General features: G+C 43.3%; 1 pseudogene; it reads left to right on the forward strand.

Moving 5' to 3' along the window:
• The first annotated feature begins 1080 nt into the window (after window positions 1-1080).
• Window positions 1081-14513, forward strand: LOC118631883 (annotated as a pseudogene).
• The last annotated feature ends 5529 nt before the right edge of the window (window positions 14514-20042 follow it).

A 20042-nucleotide genomic window follows, 5' to 3' on the forward strand; every position in this document is an offset into this window, starting at 1 on the left:
ATATACTGTATAATGTAGTATACTACCTGACTGCAAGACAGTGTGCTGTTGGCACAACAGTGACAAGTAGATCAGTGGAACAGAATAGAGGGCCCAGAAATAGACTCACACTTATATGAACAACTGATTTGCAACAGAGGTGTAAAAGTAATTCAGCATAGAATAAATAGATATTTTTCTTTTTACAAAAATATAAAGAATAACCTTGGCCAATTTGGCTTAGCAGTTAGAGTGTCAGCCCACAGACCGAAGGTTCGAGGGTTCAATTCCGGTCAAGGGCACGCACCTGGGTTTCAGTTTCGATCTCCAGCCCCAGTCGGGGTCATGCAGAAGGCAACCAATTGATGTGTTTCTCTCACATCGATGTTTCTCTCTCTTTTTCTCCCTCCTTCTTTTCCATTCTCTCTAAAACTCAATAGAAAAATATCCTCGGGTGAGGATTAAAAACAAACAAACAAACAAACAAAAATTTTAATAATAATTTAAATAATAATGAAGGCTAAAAATAAAAAGCTTAAAATGATCAATTTTATGTTATATATATTTTACCACAAATAATTTTCATTGAAATGATAGACATAAAGCAAATATGACAGATTACTGAGAATTACTGTAGTTGGTGGCTATGACTCGTCTTTATTACGCTCTTTCAACTTTTTGAATATTAGAAAATTTCCCACAATAAATACGTTTGGGGTTTTTAAGCAAAGCAAAAATATGTAACAAAAATTAACTAATTAATTTAAAAAAGAAAAGAAAAAATATTGACAATAAGGGAAAAGGAGAGAAAGAAGGGAAAAGAATTAAAGCAAGAAAGAGGAGGAAGAGAGAAGAGAGGAAAAGAAGGACGCTCCTGTTTGCCAGCTGGGCTCCTACTGCACAGACTCCTCTGCTCCCTGGAAAGCAGATTGTCTGCAACTCACACTTGCAGAAGCTACACAAACACCCAGACGTGTTCTTCAGAATGGCTAATGCTTTTCGGAAGGCAAGCATATGGGGATGTTTAAAAAACATTTTTTAAAACATGATTAGCCTACACCTATAATTTTAAACATTAGTGGTAATATGGTCCTACACGAGATGGTCCAGAAAAGACCACCTCCATATCGGACCACAGCAGAAGGCTGTACGGGTTGTCCTGCCCAAGAGCACCAGAAAGCAGACACTTTATATTTTCCAAAGAGAGAATCCATGAGCTCTCGTTGTATATATAATTACCTGTAAAGGGGCCCTGTAAGTTAGGTTGGCATTAAGAGAAAAGGAAATGAACAAATACTTAGGTCTTAAAGGGTTAAAACTTGGAATAAAATATTGTTTTATATTGTTTGAGCTAACAAAGCCACTCTGTGCTTTATCATAATTTTAAAATTTTCATACAGAAATTTGATATTTCATATTACTTCTATTTCTTAAAAAGTAAGTCTTTCTAATGAGCAGGTCTAGGTTAATAATCATGGGGTTTTTTAATGTTTTTATGTATCCCCAAATGCTTGCCTTCCAAAGAGCATGAGCTATTCTGAAGAACACATGATACTTATGCGATTACATTTATCAGCTGTAAAAGCGATGCTGAGTCAGCATGGGCTTATAGAAGTTGATTACAGTTCTCTTCCCAGCGCCCACGTCTTTAATCCGGGAGCTGACCTGATTTATGGTAGAAACATTTCAAAAGGCAATGTAAAACAAAAGCAAGAGGGGAAAAAGCCATGGAAAAATCACTAAAAACCCACATTACTGATAAAAACTATAGCAGCAGCTGTAAAATGATTTGGGAATACAAAGTGCCTGATAAAGTATAATATTCATTTAATCAAAGTAAACATCATAAACAATAAATAATATCCTAAAATATTTCACTGGGTTAAGGGATTTTTAATGAGAAAAAACATCAGAGTTATTATTAAACCTATGAATAAACTATGTACTAGACAAAAATTCTTGTTCACTTTAAACAGTCCCCCTTGAGTACCTTACAACTATTTTTTTTAATATGTTTTATTGATTTTTAGATAGAGAGGAAGGGGAGGAAGAGACAGAAACATTGATCAGCCACCTCTCACACGGCCCCTACCGGGACTGAGCCCACAATCCCAGCACATGCCTGCCCCAGAAGAGAACCAGAAACCTCTCAGCTGGGACAACACTCCATGCACTGAGCCGCACCAGCTGAGTAAGTACCCTGTAACTTTTATCAGAGTTGAGAATTATATGGCTCAACCAACAAAAAAGAATAAGAGCCCCAAACTGCTCACCATACATTTAAACCTGAGTAATTTTGGCAAAAGATTCCCAGAACAGTGTTCAGCTGACCCAGAGATTAACCCATTTATAAATTCATCCAGTAGTCCTTGAGTGTGGTGGGTTTTCATCAATTTAATGAATATTGGTCTAACACAAATTTGTATGTAGTTAAAAATAAAGAACCCCATATAATCCTTTATTTTGCTTCTCAGTACAAGAGAAGCATATGCCAATGTTACTTTCAAAATGATAGATTTCTACAGAATAATTCAAACACACTAATGACGATAACAGGAAAACAAAGAACTCCACAAATTTTACTCAGAAAGTATTCATTAGAACTCCTAAGATTAAGTGAAAGATACAGTATCCACACACAACTAACAGAGATCAAAATCTAGCATTGAATTACAATGAGTCAAATGAGACTAGAAAAGCCATTGGGAACCATTAAAAATATAAGAAGACCCTAGACTTTGAATTCTATCCAATGTATATTCCCAGTGTTTAACTAGGTTCCTGTCTACATAAACAAATGACCAAGCCCTGGCCGGTTTGCTCAGCGGTTAGAGCATTGGCCTGCGGTCCAGAAGAGACCCGGGTTCGGTTCCCGCTAAGGGCATGTACCTCGGTTGCAGTTTGTCCCCGGCCCTGGGTGGTCGTGCGGGTGGCAACCACTCGATGTATCCCTTTCATGTCGATGTTTCTCTCTCTCTCTCTCTCTCTCTCTCTCTCTCTCTCTCTCTCTCTCCCTCCCACTCTATCTGAACAAAAAATGGAAAAATGTCCTCGGGTGAGGATAAAGAAAAAAAACAAACAAATGGCCAATGTTCTTCACTGTCATAGACACTCTTATAGCCAGTCTTTACTTCTGCCACAGTAACAGAATACCAAAATTTCAGCTGGGTACAGGAATGCTCAGATTCAAGACCACATTTCCCAGGCCCCATTGTACCAAAATGAGGTCATGTGATTAAGTTCTGATCAATAGGATACAGGTAGAAGTGGAAGGTGCCATTGTCTCCTCCGCTTCCTCCTTCCCGCTGGCTGGAATGTAAGCAAGGAGCCTCGCGCTCCGGCAATCCTCGCGTGTGCCACGGGTGGCGGTGGGGACGAAAGTGACCCAGGCTGGAGCACGAGAAGGATGCAGCCCGGGTCAGCGACGCAGGGAATTTCATAATACTCCTGATGACATTTGAAATTCTTGAATGCGAAATCCACTTGTATTTTCCTTAAGTTTCTGATATTTGGGGGATTTCCTTTATTTGCAGCTGAACCTAATCCTATGTAATACACATGCTTTACTTATTTCCTATTGTGTGTTTAGCTACTTTTTAGGAGCTAACTAATTTTTCTTGCAAAGGGCCAGAGAGTCAGTATTTCGGGTTTTGAAGGTCTCATATGGTCTCTCTCACATCTTCTTCTTTCTCTTATTGTTGTTTAACACCTCCTCAAAAATATAAAAACCATTTCTAGCTTACATAGAGGGGATAAATGGTGATGGAAAAACTAAAATAAAGCAAAACAAACTACACAGACCACAGTTGGCCTGTTGCAAATTCATGTTTTATGGCAATAGCTTTTAAATTCTTTTCTAATCTCAAAACTCACTATCTAGACTAAATTTTACTGGTGTGCAAATATGTAAAAGAGCAAGACTTGGTCTGGCCAGGGGAAGTACATGAGAGCCAAACCCTGCCCATGTGGCTGCTTCCTCTTCTATCCTCACCTCTGACCCCATGCCCTTGTTCCCTGCCAGGCTTCACCAACCCACAAAGCTAGGACACAGTTTGAAAACCACTGATCTGTGACAGGATTTTGCAGTCTTTGCCATCTACTTGTACAAGTATTATAGTAAATCTAGACACACACACCCTCTTTTTTTTTAAGGCAATCTTAATCATAATCATATCAGTAGGTCATTCTTTGGAGTGGAGGTTGTATAAGGTTGTAGGTACACAAATGCATATACACTCATGCACACATGAATATGTATGTATTTATTTTTATCAGGAGGGAGAAAGATGCTATTTTTAACACAAAATGTGATGGTGGATAATTCTTTTAAGAGATGAAGAGTGACACCACCATTCACATCAGTGGGGGGATAAATTTTATACTGCTCCCCCTTTTAATTTATTTATTTTTTGTTTTTTTGCATTTATCTTCAGATACAGTGGGAGGGAGAGAGGAAGAAAGAGAAAGAGAGAAACATCGATGTGAGAGAGACACATCGACTGGTTGCCACCCACCCACACGACCCCAACCAGGGCCGAGGACAAACTGCAACTGCGGTACATGCCCTTAGCGGGAACCAAACCCGGGACTCTCTGGTCCGCGGGCCTATGTTCTAACTGCTGAGCCAAAATGGCCAGGGCTCTGCTCCCCCTTTTAAAAATATTTTTTTTCTTTATTGATTTTAGAGAGAGAGATAGAAACATCGATGACAGAGACCTCGATTGGCTGCCTCCTGCATGCCCCCCACTGGGGATCGAACCCACAACCTGGACATGTGCCCTGTCACGGAATTGAACTGGCCACTCTTGGCGCATAGGTTGATGCTCAACCACTGACCCACACTGGCCAGGCTGCTCCCGTTTCTTTTTATAATTAAATCTTTATTGTTGAGAGTGCGTCCTCTTTTTTCTTCTCCCTCCTCCCAGTTCCCATCCGAGTTCCCCTCACTTCACCCCCCTATTGTCTGTGTCCATGGGTAATGCATATATGCATGCCAGTCCTTGGTTAATCTCTTCCTGATCCCCCCACCCCCTACTGCTCCCTTTTGTTTACAAGGGCTAGAAAGGCATCCTAAAGTTACAATTATATTAAAGAAGAGATTATAGACTATACTTTTAATCTTCAGCCATGCTTCAAACTGCTCAGGTTGATTCTTTAGTCTCAACAAAACATCTTAGTGAGCTCTTGGAACAACGGAAGTGGTTTGAGTGAGTGCCAGAGACCTGAAACTGTACCTCACGAGAAACGCATGTGGATTTTAGGGGCACCGAGGGCCCTTCATATAAAAGAACAAAAAGCATGGGAGAAGCTGGCCTGGAATAAAACACAGCTTGTGAGAAATTACTAGTTGCTGGAATTCATAGAAATAGAGATATGTATTCTAAATTTTTTTGTTGTATACTGATCTCTGTTAATGTTCCCCCCTGTTCAATACTCCCAACTTTTGTCTTGTTTGGTTTTGTTGTTTTGTTAATCCTCATCTGAGGACATTCTTCCATTGATTTTTAGATAGAGTGAAAGGGAGGGAGGGAGGGAGGGAGGGAGGGAGGGAGGGAGGGAGGGAGGGAGAAACATTGATGTGAGAGACACACATCAGTTAGTTGCCTCCTGTACAACCCTGACCAGGGCTGGGGACTGAACCTGCAACCCAGGTACATGCCCCTGACCAGAATCAAACCTGGGATACTTTGGTCTGGCTCTAACTTCTGGCCAGGACAATACCCCCAACATTTGATAAAATACCCCCAACATTTGATAACACATAAGACCTATGTTAATGATCAAGTAAGGGAAAACATTAGGAAAAGGAGATACATTACATCTCTTTTGATGTAATATTTGAATAAAATAGAAATGAAATAAGAGAACACTTAAGGCGACAAGATGCAAAGCAGAGAACCAGCATTTAATGAAAGCAAGAAATTAGAGTCTGGACTCTCTCTGATTTCTTGAAGATACTCTGGGGGGATGTTGGGGTGGGGCAGAGTCACTTCTTTTACATTAAAGGGAAGGACACACACTTTTCATAGGCTTCTCCAAACAAAATGAATCCATGAGTTTTATATAAATCACATATTTTATACTGTATAAATATACTTAGAGACCAAACATAGCTAAAAACAAAAATGTCTGAATTAACTACATGAATGGCTTAACATAGGCAGGAACTTTCAGTTTAATTTCATAGCTCCCATTTAATTAAATTTGCTGTATTCCTGCTGTCTACATGATGGGTTTTTTATTATTATTATTATTATTATAGATTTTCTTTTTTTAGAGAGAGAGAGAAACATCAATGTGAGAGCAAAACATTGATCAGCTGCCTCCTGTGCTCGCTTCCCCTACTGGGGATCAAGCTGGAAACCCGGGCGCATGCCCTCACCAGGAACTGAACCAACAACCTTGCGGTGCATGGATGACGCCAAACCCACTGAGCCAGGGCTGCATGAAGGTTTCTGCATGAAGTTTCGGTGGCTAAGGCAATGCATAAAGACAGAGGCTCTCTTTTGTGGGACCATCTTCTCCTGGGATAATGACAATACACACTGCTGTCTCTGACAGCAAACCCTATTATTTTTGCTATTCTCTAGTTTACAGTATATCATATGACATCAGAAATTTGAAGTTGCATTTAGTTATTTTTCTGGAATTCAACATACACAGAATATATTACTTCCTAGATCTTTACCTGCCTATTTTTTTTTTTTTTTAATCCTCACCCGAGGATATTTTTCCATTTTTTGTACAGATAGAGTGGGAGGGAGAGAGAGGAAGGGAGAGAGAGAGAGAGAAACATCGACGTGAAGGGACACATCGAGTGGCTGCCACCCGCACGACCAACCAGGGCCGGGGACAAACTGCAACCGAAGTACGTGCCCTTAGCGGAAACCGAACCCGGGTCTCTCCGGACCGCAGGCCGACGCTTTAACCGCTGAGCCAAACTGGCCAGGGCTACCTGCCTATTTTAAACTTGGGGGAAAAAACACTAAGCTTAGGCACAATGAGGATTTAAAAGGTTAAAAAGATTTAGGGGGCCCTGGCCAGTTTTGCTCAGTGGTCAGCCTGTTGACCAAATTGTCTTGGGTTTGATTCCGGTCAGTGGCATGTACCTGGGTTGCAGGTTCAATTCCTGGCCCCAGTCAGGGTCATTCAGGAAGCAACCAATCGATGTGTTTCACATTGATGTTTCTCTCTCTCCCTCCCTCCCTCCCTTCCACTCTCTCTAAAAATCAGTGGAAGAATATCCTCCAGTGAGAATTAAAAACAAAAAATTTAGGGGGACAGTTAAAAGGACTAAGATTATTCAGACTGAAGAAGAAAGAATTAATACCATTTCCAACAGTAAAAAGTGTTCTTTCCCTGGGACTCCTGACAAGCTGTTCTCTTAAAATGGTCACACTTACAACTCTGAGCCTTGGGGCACATTTTTCTAGAGCCAGGCCCAGGAGCAGATTTTGAAACAGGAGATAGACGCCCAAGCAGACACTGGTGGTTGCCTGTACTCGTGGCCATGCCTCTACCTTTCCCCTGGCTGACAGAGTCTTGATTTTATTCAGGTGGCAGGAGGCCCTGTGCTCCAGAGGAGTCTAGTCCCTTCCCCTGCGATGACTGTTTTATTCATACTCGTTTCCCTCCCCAGTAACCAGTTTAGACATGACCACGGTACATGAATCGGTCTGATGGGACATGAAAGGGAGTGTGTTGGGGGCGGGAGGAAGATTTCTGGGAAAGATTTGCCTGGGTGGAAAGCGGCGGCCCTTCTTCATCCAGTTAGAGTTACTGTCTGCGTGAGGGTGGGAGTAGGAACTACAGCACACATCTTGGACCAGGAAGAAAACCAGCCAAAGCAAACTCAGACGAGCCACCTCACCAACACGGAGAAGGTGCCCTCGACATTGCCTTTGACTTTAAGCCCCTGAACTAACCAACCCCAGAATCACACTAGACTTATTTTCATTTGAGGGGATACATTTTTCTTATTAAGTTCACTGAGGAAAGTTTTCTTGTTAACATCCCGAAACACACATTCAGTTCAAAACCTATTCCATTACTATAGATTGTCAAGACTTCTTTTTAAATTCTCTTACCCACCTATCCCTTCCCGTACACATCTCAATTCTAGTCCAAGCTCAAACAACACTTCACTCCTGGTTACTCACTGATGTAACTTCTCAGCTCATCTCCAGCCTCCAGTCCCATTAGTTGAATATTTCTCAAACTCAGGAGCCTCCTGTGGCTAACACTGAAAGGTTCCCCACCGTGCACATGGTTAACTGGCCCGACTTCATTTCAGACAGACTCGTGTTCTGCTGAGCAGTGCATGTGGTGCACTGCCAAATGCCACCCTGGGCATGTTTTCGGGGCTCAGGCCACTATTGCCCCGGAAGCAGCAGCTCAGCCTCCCTCACAGCATTCCGGCTGGTGTGCTTCCCTCTTAAGTTTCTTTGCCTTTCAGACCTTTTGCTTCTTCCTTGCCTTTTTTTTTTCCCCTTTTACTTTAAATTCTTATTTTTTCTCTTTTGAGGACTTTTTAACGTTCATTTTCTTTATTTTGAAACTTTAAAATAAATATTTCTGCCCGGCCGGTGTGGCTCAGTGGTTGAGTGTTGACCCATGCATCAGGAGGTCGCCAGTTCGATTCCCAGTCAGGGTACAGGTCCAGGTTGTGGGCCAAACTCCCAGTGGAGGGCATGCAGGAGGCGGCCAGTCAATGTTCTCTCTCATCGATGTTTCTCTCTCTCTCTCTCCCAACATCTCCCTCTAAAGTCATTAAAGAAAAGAAAAGAAAAGAAAAGAAAAGAAAAGAAAAGAAAAGAAAAGAGAAGAGAAAAGAAGAAAGAAAGAAAGAAAGAAAGAAAGAAAGAAAGAAAGAAAGAAAGAAAGAAAGAAAGAAAGAAAGGGAGGGAGGGAGGGAGAGAGGGAGGGAAGGAGGGAGAAAGAGAGAAAGAAAGAGAGAGAAAGAAAGGAGAAAAAGAGAGACCTAAAAAAACCCAACTATTTCTTATTCCCAACATATTTTACATCTTCCTTCATACTCAGCTTTTATTTCTGTAGTTGTAGCTTTTCATATCTTTTATTTTAACTCCTTTATCTCGCCTCTCATTTTCAAAATGTTTATGCTTTTACCTGTTTTAAGCAGGGAAAATGCAGTGTTCACTATGGCATCACTACTAATAGCCAGGACATGGGAGCAACACAGATGCCCATCAATACATGAACAGCCCTGAAACCTATATAATTTTATTAATCAATGTCACCCAAATAAATACAATAAAAATAAAATCAATAAAAATAGATAAACAGATAAAGAAGATGTGATACATATATGCAATAGAATATTACTAAGCAATAAAAAAAAATCTCACAAGTCATTTGAAATTTTTGAGACACTGACACCTGTCAGATACCATGTAACCTGCCAACTTGAGGCAGTTAAGTTTCACATTAGATAGCTCCCTTCCTGTCAATGAGTCACATCTCTGCAAAGCTAGGTTGCTGGCAATTGCCTTGATAAAAAGCAAGTACCATGTAAAAATGAGTGTGGGCCCTGGCCGGTTTGGCTCAGCGGTTAGAGCATCAGCCAGCGGTCCCGAGAGACCGGGTTCAGTTCCCGCTAAGGGCATGTACCTTGGTTGCAGTTTGTCCCTGGCCCTGGTCAGTCGTGCGGGTGGCAGCCACTCGATGTGTCCCTTTCACATCGATGTTTCTCTCTCTCTCTTCCTCTCTCTCCCTCCCACTCTACCTGAACAAAAAAAAAAAATGTCCTCGGGTGAGGATAAAAAAAAATGAGTGTGGGACATGAAATGAAGGTGGCAGTGTCCCATCTGATTCCAAGATTTAAGAAGCCATACACAGCCCAGCCGGTGTGGCTCAGTGGTTGAGCATAGACCCATGCACAGAGAGGTCACCAGTTCGATTCCCAGTCAAGGCATGTGCCTGGGTTGCTGGCTCAATCCCCAGTAGGGGGCGTGCAGGAGGTGGCCAATCAATGTTTCTCTCTCACATTGATGTTTCTATCTCCCTCTCCCTCTCCCTCTTCCTTCCTCTTTCTCTAAAAAAATCAGTAAAATCATATTTTATAAAAAGAAGAAGGAGAAGGAAAAGAAGTCATGCACAGCCCAACAGGTACAAACATTTTACCTAGAATTTTGGTGATTTAAGAATAAAATAGTCCTGGTTGGTTTGGCTCAATTAGTTGAAACATCGTCCTGTACACTGAAAGGTCATGGGTTTGATCCCCAGTCAGGGTGTATACAGGAGGCAACTGATTGATGTTTCTCTCCCACATCCATGGGTCTCTCTCTCTTTCTCCCTCAAATCAATAAAAACATATCCTCAGGTGAGGATTATAAAAAAAAAAAGAATAAAATAAAAATATAAGTTTTTTTCTCTTTCTAAAATCAATCAATAAAAAATTTAAATGGTAATATATTATATATTTTTTACTTATATATAAATTTATATGTATATATAAATTTTACATTATATATTTTTTTTCCTTTCAATTTATGAGTGTGTTTTTTTATAATGGCTGCTAATAGTACTGCTTGGACCTCACAACTTACTGAATGGACTTGGGACACTAAGGGCACTGTGAACTGAGAAGGTTTGGGAATCTCTGTCTTAGACTTTGCTCTTGAAATATGTCGATTTTATGTTACATATGTTTTATTTTACAATGTGTATGTCAGTAGTATTCCTAAAACATCATATGTGTGTGTAAATTATGCTACATAAATAGGTACAGGGCTCCTTCTGTTTTACAGATTTAAATTTCAACCTGACCATCAAGAGTTGACTGTCACAGCTCAACTGGTGTGACTCAGTGGACTGAGCATCATCCCATGGACTGAGAGGTCCTGTTTTAATTCCTGGTCAGGGCACAAGCCCAGGTTGAAGGCTCGATCCCCAGCAGGGGGTGTGCAGGAGGCAGCCCATTGATGTTTCTCTCTCACATCAATGTTTCTATCTCTCTCTCCCTTCCTCTTTCTCTAAAAAATCAATAAAAACATATATATATGTATTTTTTTTATTCGAGAACATTTTGGGGGGGGGCATTTATCTTCAGATAGAGCGAGAAAGAGAGAGGGGGTGAGAGAGAGAGAGAAACATTGATGTGAGAGAGACACACTGAGTGGCCACCACCCACACAACCACAACCGGGGCTGGGGACAAACTGTAACTGAGGTACGTGCCCTTAGCGGGAAACCAAACCCAGGACTCTGGTCGGCAACATTCTAACCGCTGAGCCAAACTGGCCAAGGCTAAAAATATATGTTTTTTTTGAAAGAGTTGACTGTTACAGACTGAATGTTTTTTCTTTATACATAAAAGTTTCTTTTACTTATTTTTTTATTTATTAATTTGTTTTCGTTACAGATGTTTCTCAATTTTCCCCCATTGACACACACATACACACACACACACACACACACACACACACATACACACACCCGCCAGACTAAATGTTTATGTCCCCCCCACCCCCCGCATTCATCTGTTGAAGCCCTTACCCCCCATAGATTTGTAGGCGGGGCCTATGGAATTAGTCTCCTGAGAACATGAAGACACACTGGAGAAGTTGCTCCCCCCTCCAGCTCTCCCCCTCCACCATGTCAGCACACAGCAAGAGGTGACCTTCTGCAAGCCAGGAAGAGTCCTCACCAGAAACCAAACCCTGCCTGACCTTGATTCTGGCTTTCCAGCCTCCAGAACTGTGAGACGATAAACGTCTGTTGTTTAAGTCACGCCGTCTGTGGTATTGTGTTAAGGCAGCTTGGAATGACTAAGACCTCACATTCTGAAGGAACATAGAAAATCACAGAAATCTTTACAGAGTGGGTCACTTCTGACATCCAGGTTGCACCCCCTGGACTCAGGGGAAGGGAGAGCAGAACGGTGACAGCAAACCTGAGTGGAACTTGCCAGATGTCACCAGAGGAGTGACAGAAGAGTCAGGGAATGACAGGTGGGTGACAGCATTCCAAGCTCCATGGGCAGAGGCCATGCCTATTTTATTCACTGCTGTATCCCAGCATGCAGTACAATGCCCAACACATGGCACACCCCCAGAAACGTCTGTTAAACAAATGACTCTAACAGGGAGGGTTAGGGAGGTTTAAGTACATTTTCGTAAAATGCATTTGAAATAGATGATAATATAATTATTAAACATTATTTGAGATGGTTGCCAGGTGGGATCTGGATGAAAAAGGTGAAGGAATTTAAGAAGTACAAATTGGCAGTTACAAAATAGTCATGGGATGTAAAGTACAGCATAGGGAATATAGTCAGTAATATTGTGATGACTATGTATAGGGTCAGGTAGGCTCTAGACTTATCAGGGGATCACTTTGTGAATTATAATGTCTAACCATTGTGTTGTGCACCTGAAACTAATATAATATTGAATGTCAACTGTAAATAAAAAATAAAATATCTTAAAAAGAGATCATTTGAGAGCAATTTTGCAATTTGCTCTCATGGATATATATTTCTGATAACAGTCGATTACACACATAATTCTGTGTTATAAAGGTGTAGTCTGTGATCAACTGTAACAGAATCAGCTTGGCTTCCTGGTGCCCTCCAGGACCTCCTGAGTCAGAAGCTGGCCACCCACAGTACCCAGAGTTCCCAGAATTTGAGAACTGCTGACCTAATGGGCCTGGTTTCCGGACAGTTTAAGTTCTCTTTACTCAGTTCAGGTATGTCGTCCAGGATTTATGTCAGCTTTGTGTCTCTAGTTTACACAGAATCATTAATAAACTGTTGCATCCTGCAGAGCTTTATAGACACCTGGAAAATCTTTCTTAAAGTAACTTATTTTGGAGAAAGGGAGGAAAGTAGAGAGAGAATGAATGTGTCAGTGAGAGAGGGATTGAAGGAGGGAATAACAGAGGAGAGAATGAATGAATAAGTGAATGAGAGAGGGAATGAGGGAGGGAATGAGAGAGGGAGGGAATGAATAAGAAGGTAATAAGCGGGAAAGGAGGGAGAGAATGAAGGAGACAGGGAACGAGGGTGTGAGGGAGGAAACGAGAAGGAAGGAGAGAATGGATTTAAGGGTGAGACCCTGGCCTAAAGGCATTTCTTCTTATTCCTAGGTTCAGCCCTGCCCGGTGTGCCTGGAGCTGTGCCGCTGCCGAGGTGGTGAGGTCTGGCGGGAGGCAGAACAGCAGAGGAGCAGTTCATCCAGCTGTGTAAGTTGCCCCCGCAGCCCTCACACCCACAGTGTCAACACCACCTACCGAAGTGCACAGCATTCCCAGGCCCTGTTCCAGGGGCTACTGGCTCTTGGGGACCGCAGCATCCTCTTCGATGTAGTCCTGCTGGGGGAGGGAGACACAGGGCAGCCCATGGCATCCTGAGGGCTGCCTCCTGTGATTGCTTCAGAGGACTGATTGCTGGGGGTTGAAGAAAATGGAGCAGGGAGAGGTCCTAATCCATGGCCTGTCCTACACTGCCATGTGCCAGGTCCTACATTTATGCACACTTCTGACTGGAGCTCAGCCTGAGCAATGTCCTGGAGATGCTGGTTGCCGCCTGCCAGCTTCAGATCCCAGGAATCACCCACTTCTGCTATGATTCCTTATGTCCTGGCTGGACCAGGAGAACATCCTCCATGCTAGTGGCTGGCAGAGCTATTTGACTTGAGCTGTCTGACCACGCAGCTGGACACCTACATCCTCGAAAACTCTGTGGCCTTCTCGGGTCAGACAAGTGCCGCCAGCTTCCCCAGGAAAAGGTCTACTTGTTCCTCAGCAGCAGCCGCCTGGAGGTCTCCAGCCAGACCGAGGAGTATGAGGGCACCCTTCTACCATTACCCCTGGAGCAGGAGCACCAGACCGGGTCTCACTGCAGGAGTCCCCCAAGCTTGATGTGTGCGGCTTCCCCTGATGGAAGCCAAGGTCCTCCAGCGGCCGCAGACAAGCTGGACCCCAGCCCCCTGAGGACACAGTGGCCAATGCCTTCCTGTACCACCCAAGGAAAGCCTGCAGCCAGACTACAGAGCGCACAGAGGGAGCTGCGGTCGGACTTCCCCCGCGTCACAGGCTTCGGGGGCCTTCACTCCACACCAGCCACTGTTCTCCTGACCCCCTGCTGGGAGGGCGGAAGCACTTCACCGCCTCCCTGGCCCCCCACATGTCCAACCAGGGCATCGCGGTGCTCAGCAACTTCGTGTACCTGACCGGAGGGGACAACAATGTCCAGGGATTCCGCGCTGAGTCCCGATGCTGGAAGTGTGACCCGAGACACGACCACTGGTTCCAGATCCAGTCCCTGCAGCAGGGGCACGCCGTGACCTTGTGCGGCGGGCCTGGCACGGCATGGCCACCCTCCTGGACAAGTAACAATGGCCCTGGCTACAGGTGGGACATGCGCCAGGCGTCCTGCTACAGCTGCACATCTGGGCAGTGGCTACCTGTCTGTCCGCTCCCAGGGGGCATGGCGAGCCCCGCATTGCGGTGCTGGGCAACAAGATCCATGCGCCCCGCAGCCACACCGGCCACGTGCACATCTGTGACGCCTAGGGCTGCTGGGACGAGGGACCCCAGTGGGACAACTCCACCTCGGGGGTGCTCTGGTCCGGCTCCCGCAGCCACCTCTCGGACCGCTGACTGTAGCCAGGCCCACCCGGACTTCGCCTCTGCGGCGGTGAGTGTGCCTGACCGGGAGGAGTTCGACAGCTCCAGCCAAGGCGAGGGCCTGGGGCTGGTGTCAGCAGGAAGGGAAGGGTGGCAGGGGCTCCCAGGGCAGCACAGGCCAGAGCGCTCTACCCCAGGGCTTGACACCCTTCCTTCTGGCACCCCCGCTGGCTAGCTTCTGTCATCCTTCCTTCACACCAGCCTGCCTGTCAGTTTGCCACAGGTATCTGGGGGCTCCGTGGATCTCTGCTGTGGACCACCCCGCAGGGAACAGTGCTCAGGAAGGCTCTGGTCCCCTGAAGGCACGCTACCCCTCAGTTTAGACAGGTGCGCTGTCACCAGCTGTCTTGGCTTCCCTGTTCCCTGGTTCTGGTCCCTGCTGGACTGAAAGGTTTCCTTCTCCAAAGAGACCTGGGGACTGGCACCTGGGTGAGGGGGCTGAGGCCTATGGAGCCCCCTTCTGTGGGCAGGGAGGAGGTGGGGGAGCCCCTTGCCTACCCAGCAGCCAGGGGCTTGAGCAACTGAGAGCTCCCAAGGGCTAGAGAGGGGCATCAGCTGCCTGAGACCAGTTCTAGAGATCAGAGGATCCCTGCAGCTGGGCTTTTCTGACCCCATGTTGTTGATAAATGAAGCAAATCATCTTACAAATGATAAGGAAGGAAGGAAGGAAGGAAGGAAGGAAGGAAGGAAGGAAGGAAGGAAGGAAGGAAGGAAGGAAGGAAGGAAGGAACCAGCATTAGCAATTAACACTGGAGACAAAGATGGTCCAGGTCATTATTAACTAAAAAGAAAAAGGAGCTCGAGTTTAACATCAGGCAAAAATGGAATTCAAGTAGAATGGTTTAAGACACACTTTATGTTACAAAATATATCACCCACATAAAAGACAGAATCAGCATTCTACACCTTTAAAAACTCAACTGTATAGCACCCAAAGATAAAAAGCAAAACTGTTAGAATTACAAGGAAACATTGATACCCTCATTACCTTCTGAGAGCTATCTGTGCCCTGCATGGACATCTTTTGTTCGTCCCTTGCCTCTGATTTTGTTTATTGTTAAGTACAAATATCTAAACCAGGAAGACCTACCTACTATATTTAGAATTCTTGATGTTCAATATGTGCAAAATTTAGAAAACAGCATTCTTAGATGACTGTCTTAAGGGGACATATTTTTGTCATTAAATATATAAGGGTCAAGTTGGAATGAGACCTTCACCAACTCTCCTGTGCTTTGACATTATGGACATACCCAATGAACCACAGCAGAACTCTCCGTTCAAATTAGAAGGAGGAGGAAAGAGGGAGGAAGAAAAGTCAGGAAGGAAGAAAAGAAAGAAAAAGAAAGAAACCTTTGCCAAGTGGTCAGCACTGTGCTAGGTGCTTTCAAAAACGTTAGTGCTAAATTATGTGCCTCTTAAGTCAGAAATAGTCTCCCTGACATTCATCACAAGCAGAGCCAGATTTTTTTAAAGCCCTAAAGCTTTGAACATGAATTAATTTGTCCTCTAAATCCAGGTCTCTCTAACTCAAAGGACGTTAATGCCCAAGGGAGTTATGAGATCAAGATCTGTGTGTTCATTTAAATTCCCCATCCTGCCTCAATTTCAAAATAGATGTCTAAGTATTTAGCCTTTAAATCCATCTAAAGGGAGCTGTTTTTTTCCTCCAGCTTTCTCTTTTCTGTGTAGAGGACTGAACAGTAGAACAGATGCCAAACGTCCACTGCATGCCCATTAATGAGCAATGGTCTCTGGAACCTTCATTAGCCACGTTGTTGGTTCATAGACTGCACTTGCAGAGTGAGAATGAGCTACAGGAGCTAAAAGTGTTTGCTCTTTGAAAGAAAACACGACTGACATCTTCAGATGTTTGAAAGACTGAGATGCTAAAGAGAGATTCGCTTTACCCTGTACACCCCAAGGGCAGGGCTAGGATGTGGAGGTGGCAGGGAAGCCATCTGTCAACTAGAACCCTTCCACTTAAGGTGGCTGCCTAGTGAGACGAGGCACACCCCACAGAAGTGTTCATGCAGAAGGCAGAAGAGCATCTGTCAGGGTGCCATGACTGGGATTTCTGCCTAAATCGGAAAGATGAAGTAGACCAGTGGTTCCCAAATGCATGCCCAGATATAACAACATTTCTACTGCTCTGAGACAAAATGTAAAAAAAAAAAAAAAGAAAAGAAAAGAAAAATAAGTAGGTCATGAATTATTCCTAATTTATTGAATTTAAAGGGTTGCTCTGAATCTCCACTGTTCCATGCAATAGTGATGGTAGGAGATGATACTAGTTGTTGCTTTTGGTGTTAAATGGAAGAAGCAAAAATAGCATCCCTATGCTGATTACCCCCAATTTTTCTTCCATTAAATGACCCATAGAATTCAGAAATCAGGGAACTGGCCTAGATAAACTCAAAGGTCACCCAGTTGTTCAAGCCAAAACCTTGGCATAGCATCATCTCAAAGTCCTGAGTTTTCTCCTTCTCTCAGCACCCACATCCAAAAATTACTATGTTCACAATGTCCCCAAAGCAATGCTTCTCCCTTGCATGATGTCCCTAAGCTAAGCTCCATCATCTCTCTTACCAGGACCACTACATCATGTTCCAACTGGTCCCCCCCGGTTTCACTCCACCTGTCACTTCAGTTCATTCTCCATTCAGCAACCAGAGCAATTAAAAATGTAAATTAGGGCCTAGCCAGTGTGGTGCAGTGGATTGAGCATTGTCCCATGGACTGAGAAATCCGGGTTCAATTCCCAGTCAGGGCACAGGCCTGGATTGTGGGCTTGATCCCCAGTAGGAGATGTGCAGGAGGCAGCCAATCAATGTTTCTCTCTCAATAAATGTTTTTTTTTTTTTTATAGTTTAACTTGCTTCTTTTTTTTTAATTGCTGAAAGTATTATACATGTCCCCCTTTTTTCCTTATTGACCCCCTCCTGCATGCTTCTAGCTCCCTCCTACCTTCCCCAGCCTAATGTCCCTGTCGATTGGTTGTGTGTATAAGCATATAATAAGTTGTTTAGTTTATCTCTTCCCATTCCTCCCACCCCCCATCCCTCTAATGTTTATCAGTCTGTTCCCTGCTTCCATGATTCTGGATCTCTTTTGGTCGACAGCTTATTTTGTTCATTATGTTCCACAAATAAGTGAGGATTAACAACAACAACAAAATAGCCAGCACTTAGATTATTCAGTACTAGGCACTCACCTAAATACCATCTTGTCTGTTAACTTGCCTAATCCTTACCACAACCCTACAAGGAAGATACTATTAATTCTCATTTTATATATGGGGAAAAAAATGACCCATTTAGCTTCATGTCATCTCCAGAAAAAAATGACCAAAGCTCTAACATTGTTTCTCGAACTTACTTTCATTGCTTGATTCAATGCTCGTTCCAATTTCTCTCTTTTCAGCATGATTTAGAAAGTAGAGAGAGAAGAACTCTTGATGCCTTTCTCATGCAAAGATTAATCCCACTAACACATTATAATGTCGTGTCCTATAATGAGATATGAATTTTTAACTTCGATGAGACAAGTTATACAAATAGGCACAGCCAGAAAGAATGCACAAAATAGGGTGCAACAGCAACAGCAACAGCAACATGGAACAAGGACGCCCCCACATTTTCGGCCATGGCAGCGATCCACTGAAAAGCAGCCTCTCTGTGGTGCAGAGGATCAAGATGTTGTGAGGACGGCTGCGCAGCTGGTCCTGATCTGGCTCCAAGAGCTGACTGCCTCCAGGCCAAGAGCTTCCTCTAATTGACTCTCTCCTGCCCACATTCATTAACATATGTCCCTCCACAAGACCAAGAAGGAAAACACTCCATTTGGAAATGTGCCTGCCCACTCGGACGGGAGGCCCTTCCCGTCCCTGGATGACACTTTTTATGCAGCAGAAATGTGGTGGCTAGCACCCTTTTATTCAGAGCAGTGCTGACATATGTCTGTTTGCAAAAAAATATTCCCAGATTAAGTGGCTCATGTGGTGGGAGTGACACCCACGATGAGAGGGCAGGGGACAAATATTCAGGAGGCATGAAAGAGGTATGTCTCCGTGTATGGAAGTCACATTAGGAGAAACTTATTCAAAACATCAAAAGCTCTGGGCCTTGACCAATTCCACAAAGAAGGCCACAGCTGCTGAGTGGAGGGCGCCGACCCATCCTGTGGTCCTAACAGTGACAAGAGGCAGAGATCTCTTCTGAGCTCAAGCTGAGTCTGGGAGTTTAAGAACCAGGTTCAGATCCATTTCTAAATGGACAGATTTAATGTATTGGCATTTGGAGCCAAGGAACACATTCCCTTTATAGAACTCATTTGTGTTCCAGAAAGACGTGAGGCACAGCAACTTCACATTGCTGGCTGGCTTTTGCTTCTCAAGGATTCAATATACTATTTTTAAGCTGATTTCTGTCTTTTTAAAGACACACTGTACATTTATATTAAAAAGGAAATGGCTGGTAGTGATGGTTGCACAATAATGTAAATGCCACTGAACTGTATACACTTAGAAATGGGTAACATACTCAGTTTCATATTAAGTATATTTTACCACAATTAACAAGTTTTGTGTTTTTTTTATAATTTTTTTTTTATGTTAGAGAGAGAGAGATAGAAACATCAATGAGAGAAAACATCTATTGGCCGTCTTTCACATGCCCCACACTGGGGATCGGGCCCACAACCTGGGCATGTACCCTGGCCGGGAATCAAACCGACAACCTCTTGGTGCATGGGTCGATGCTCAACCACTGAGCCACAGTGGCCCAAGATTTTTACTTGGGAAAAAAAATGTAAATGAATACATATTTGAAATTTTCCCCTTTAGTAACAGAGTACAGAGATATAATAATGCTGACAACAGTAATTTTACAAAAACATATTTTAATATTAAATGACAAAACAACAAATAAGAAAGAGTTAATAAAAACAAATGTGAAGTATTTTGTTTTCATGCATACTGTTTGCAATGGGAACCTCCAATTTTTCAGTAGCACTAAGTTAAGGCATTTTTTGCTGAAGATTCAGCTCAACATATTGAATAGATCTAGAGGTCTGAAGAATTTTAACAAATCAGAAATCAAACCTCTTACAATTCTGATTATTTCAATTGTCTAACATGATAGAAATGCTGTGTTTCAATAAAACTTTGAATTATTTTACAAAAATATTTTCAAAAGTGGTCACATTTGCTTGGCATCACCAATGGAACAGAACATAATCTAGAAATAAACCCAAATTTATTGAGAAATTTTGTATACAATAAAGGTGGGACTCTCTTGACTGTTGCCAGATTGGGGGGGGGGGGATGGTAAAAAAGGGGAAGGGATTAAGAAGTACAAATTGGTGGTTATATAATAGTCACAGGGATGTAAAGTACAGCATAGGGAATATAGTCAA

The sequence above is a fragment of the Molossus molossus genome, unplaced genomic scaffold (genome assembly GCF_014108415.1).
Source record: "Molossus molossus isolate mMolMol1 unplaced genomic scaffold, mMolMol1.p scaffold_m16_p_16, whole genome shotgun sequence".
Taxonomy (NCBI): domain Eukaryota; kingdom Metazoa; phylum Chordata; class Mammalia; order Chiroptera; family Molossidae; genus Molossus; species Molossus molossus.